The following is a 4835-nucleotide window of genomic DNA, read 5'->3' on the forward strand; positions in this document are numbered from 1 at the left end:
CAGCTGTATTGCTTCTTTCTGCACCTCTCTTCCCTCTTTCTGCACCTCTCTTGACTTTTTCTCTACCTCTCCTTCCTCTTTCTGGACCTCTGTTGCTTCTTTCCGCACCTCTCTTGACTCCTCCTGCACTCGTCTTGGCTCTTTCTGTACCCCTCTTTCCTCTTTCTGCAGCCCTCTTGCCTCTTTCCGTACATCTCTTGCTTCTTTCTGCACTTCTCTTGCTTCTTTTGGCACTTCTCTTGCTTCTTATTGCACTCCTCTTGCCTCTTTCAGCACCTCTGTTGCTCCATTCTGTACTTGTGTTGTTTCTTTCTGCACCTCTCTTGCTTCTATCAGTACTCCTCTTGCCTCTTTCTGTACCCCCTTCCCTCTTTCGGCACATCTCTTGTCGCTTTCTGCACCTCTCTTGTCTCTTTCTGCACCTCTCTTGCTTCTTTCTGCACCTCTCTTGCTTATTTCTGGATCTCTCTTGACTCTTTCTGCACTCGTCTTGGCTCTTTCTGTACCCCTCTTTCCTCTTTCTGCAGCCCTCTTGCCTCTTTCTGTACATCTCTTGCTTCTTTCTGCACTTCTCTTGCTTCTTTTGGCACTTCTCTTGCTTCTTTTTGCACTCCTCTTGCCTCTTTCAGCACCTCTGTTGCTTCATTCTGTACTTGTGTTGTTTCTTTCTGCACCTCTCTTGCTTCTATCAGTACTCCTCTTGCCTCTTTCTGTACCCCCTTCCCTCTTTTGGCACATCTCTTGTCGCTTTCTGCACCTCTCTTGTCTCTTTCTGCACCTCTCTTGCTTCTTTCTGTACCTCTCTTGCTTATTTCTGGATCTCTCTTGCCTCTTTCTGCACTTGTCTTGCCTCTTTCTGTAACTCTCTTACCTCTTTATGCATCTCTCTTACCTCTTTCTGTCCCTCCCGTAGCTCTTTCTGCAGCTCTCTTACCTCTGTCTGTATTTCTCTTGCTTCTTTTGTTACCTCTCTTGTCTTTTTCTGCAGCTGTATTGCTTATTTCTGCAACTCTTTTCTTTCTTTGTGCACGCGTCTTGCCCATTTCTGCACCACTGTTCCCTCTGTCTGTACCTCTCTTTCCTCTCTCTGCACTTCTCTTGCCTGTTTCTGCACCGCGGTTGCTTCTTTCTGTAACTCTGTTACTTCTTTCCGCAGTCGTCTTGCCTCTTTCCGTACCTCTCTTTCCTCTTTCTGTACCTCTGTTGACTCTTTTTGCTCCTCGCTTAGCTCTTTCTGCAGCTCTCTTGCCTCTTTCGGCACCTCACTTGTTTATTTCTGTACTTTCATGCTTCTTTTGTCACTTCTCTTGCCTTTTTCTATAGTCATCTTGCCTCTTTCTGTATCTCTCTACCCTCTTTCTGCACCTCTCTTGACCTTCTGCACCTCTCTTAGCTCTTTCTGTAACTCTCTTGCCTCTTTCTGTACTTCTCTTGCTTCTTTTGATTCATTTCTTTCCTTTTTCTGCAACTGTATTGCTTCTTTCTGCACCTCTCTTCCCTCTTTCTGCACCTCTCTTCACTTTTTCTGTATCTCTCTTAGCTCTTTCTGAACCTCTCCTTCCTCTTTCTGGACCTCTGTTGCTTCTTTCCGCACCTCTCTTGACTCTTTCTGCACTCGTCTTGGCTCTTTCTGTACACCTCTTTCCTCTTTCTGCAGCCCTCTTGCCTCTTTCTGTACATCTCTTGCTTCTTTCTGCACTTATCTTGCTTCTTTTGGCACCTCTCTTGCTTCTTTTTGCACTCCTCTTGTCTCTTTCAGCACCTCTGTTGCTTTATTCTGTACTTGTGTTGTTTCTTTCTGCACCTCTCCTGCTTCTATCAGTACTCCTCTTGCCTCTATCTGTACCCCCTTCCCTCTGTTGGCACCTCTCTTGGCTTTACTGCACCTCTCTTGCCTCTTTCTGCACCTCTCTTGTCTCTTTCTGCACCTCTCTTGCCTCTTTCTGTATTTCTCTTGTCTCTTTATGCATCTCTCTTGCCTCTTTCTGCACCTTTCTTTTCTTTCTGCACCTCTCTTGTCTCCTTCTGTACCTATCTTGCTTCTTTCTGGATCTCCGTCGCTTTCTTCTGCATTTCTCTTGCCTCTTTCTCCAGTCGTCTTGCCTCTTTCTGTACCTCTCTTACCTCTTTCCGCACCTCTCTTGACTCTTTCTGCACTCGTATTGGCTCTTTCTGTACCCCTCTTTCCTCTTTCTGCAGCCCTCTTGCCTCTTTCTGTACATCTCTTGCTTCTTTCTGCACTTCTCTTGCTTCTTTTGGCACCTCTCTTGTCTCCTTCTGTACCTATCTTGCTTCTTTCTGGATCTCTGTCGCTTTCTTCTGCATTTGTCTTGCCTCTTTCTCCAGTCGTCTTGCCTCTTTCTGTACCTCTCTTACCTCTTTCTGCACCTCTTATAATTCATTCTGCACCCTCCCTTAGCTCTTTCTGTAGCTCTCTTTCCTCTTTCTGTACTACTCTTGCTTCTTGTGATACATCTCTTGCTTTTTTCTGCAGCTGTATTGCTTCGCTGTGCACCTCTGTTGCTTTTTGTGCACCTCTCTTCTTTCTTTCTGCATTCGGCTTGCCTATTTCTGCACCCCTGTTCCCTCTGTCTGTATCTCTTTTTAATGTCTGCACCTTTGTTGCTTTATTCTGTACTTGTGTTGTTTCTTTCTGCACCTCTCTTGCTTCTATCAGTACTCCTCTTGCCTCTTTCTGTACCCCTTCCCTCTTTCGGCACATCTCTTGTCTCTTTCTGTACCTCTCTTGTCTCTTTCTGCACCTCTCGTGCTTTTTTCTGCTTTTCTCTTGCCTCTTTCTGCAGTCGTCTTGCCTCTTGCTGTACCTCTCTTCCCTCTTTCTGCATTTCTGTTGACTCTTTTTGCACCTCGCTTAGCTCTTTATGCAGCGCTCTTGCCTCTTTCGGCACCTCACTTGTTTATTTCTGCACTTCTCATGCATCTTTTATCACTTCTCTTGCCTTTTTCTATAACTAGCTTGCCTCTTTCGGTACCTCTCTTACCACTTTCTACACATCCCTTACCTCTTTCTGTCCCTCTCTTAGCTCTTTCTGCAGCTCTCTTGCCTCTTTCTGTACTTATCTTGCTAAATTTGATTCATTTCTTTCCTTTTTCTGCAGCTGTATTTGTAAAAAGTTCAATCGGGTCGGGGACAATCGATATTTGCCCGGCGGTATTGCCTCTGTGACCCTCTAGTTATTAAATCAAATGAAGAGGCAGGCGCTGGAGACTGGAAAGCAGGAAACAAGGTTTTTTTATTCTCTCCGGAGGAGAACACAACGAAACGGACAGAAGGTATCGTTCTGAGGTGCTCTAACTGTATTCCTGAGGCCTCGCCTCTTATACCCACATTTATGACTTTATTGTAGATTACACATACATGTTAAAGCTTTGATGTACGGAAAAGACATTCTCGGAACTCCCCTTTGGGCCCGTTCCCATACACATTTACAGTTGAAGTCCCCACCCTAGTCACAACAGGTGATGAGCATCGCGCAGCTGGATAATCCGCCGATTCACGGAATGTGGGGGGTTTGATCGGGTCTCATGGGGTGGGGGCTTTGATCAACCCGGGGATTCTTTGATGGGGGAAGCTTTCTATTGTACGGGGAGGGGCAAGGATGGTATCGGCAGAGCTGGGTGTCGGCTTGGGAACGGGGAGGACAAAACGGGCACACGGGGAAAAAGGGGGTTTGCATCTAAGGGCCGGAGATCATGAAAGGAAAGCAGGGAGGTGTCGCGCTGGGAACAGGATGAGGGCCTGGGGCAGAGCAGCGCCGAAGAGGGGTTTATGACTCAAAGGCAGGTGCAAGCAGGGGGTGGTCAGCGTGCAGGCTTAGCGAAGGCAAAGGGCTATGTCAGGGGCCAGCGGCATGCAAAAGGGTTTGTTCTGATCGGGGCATCTTAAAATGGCGGGCGCGCACGACAAAAGTGTGGCATCAGGGGAAGAGGCAAGATGGCGCAGATAATGTTCACCAAAACGTACTAATTTTCAACAGTCCTCCCTTTAACATATTCAAGACATCTTGCTGGTTCATTTTCTACTCGGGTCTATTGTGGTGGGCATGAGAAGGAAAACGGTAGGAACCCTAGATGGAAAAATTGTAAACAATACATTTTGAGATTTCTAGTTTTTTTTTAGGGGGTGGGCCTATTTGATAAACTTTGATAAACTTGTTCAGCAGGAAAGTCATAGGAATGCAATACAAAAACGGTTCTGTAGCGAGCAGCAAGTACATATCATAACGTGAACTGGCAGGTTATTACATATTTCAGATTTGGATTGGAGCAGGATCAGTACAATGGCGGCTGGGAGAGAAATGAGGCATAGCAAAAACGGTGATTGTGGATGTCAAATGTTCGAAGTTTTACGAGTTCTCATTGTTCTTTGTGGTCTTTCGTTGGCACTGTTGAGCACCGGCGGTGGAGCTACGAGTCCAGCTCTGTTCTAAGTTCTGCGTTGCAGGGCACGACCCTTTCCTCGCGTTTCTGGTCGGTAAGGTCCTTTTCGCCCTGTGTCCTTTGAGGTGATTGTCAGAAAGTTCCGATGGAAGAAGAGCGTTCAAAAACAGTCCATAGGGTAGGTCAGAGGAAAAAGGGGGATGGAGCAAGGCCAAATTGGGAACAAACTAGGGGAACGAGAGACTTCAAATAGGCGGGCGTGTGACGGAATTCAGAGAGCGGGGACTTGTCGACAGGCACTGGACGTCGAGCAGGGGCATCAGGTCGACCCTTTCTTTTCATGCTGTCGAAAACAGTGCCTCGTCCTGCAGCTCTTTTCTGTCGTGGTCTCGCCTTGGCTAATGTCGCAGGTGTTCCTTAGTCTGTAGTCAGGC

This window comes from Lissotriton helveticus, chromosome 3_2 (genome assembly GCF_964261635.1).
Source record: "Lissotriton helveticus chromosome 3_2, aLisHel1.1, whole genome shotgun sequence".
Lineage (NCBI taxonomy): Eukaryota > Metazoa > Chordata > Amphibia > Caudata > Salamandridae > Lissotriton > Lissotriton helveticus.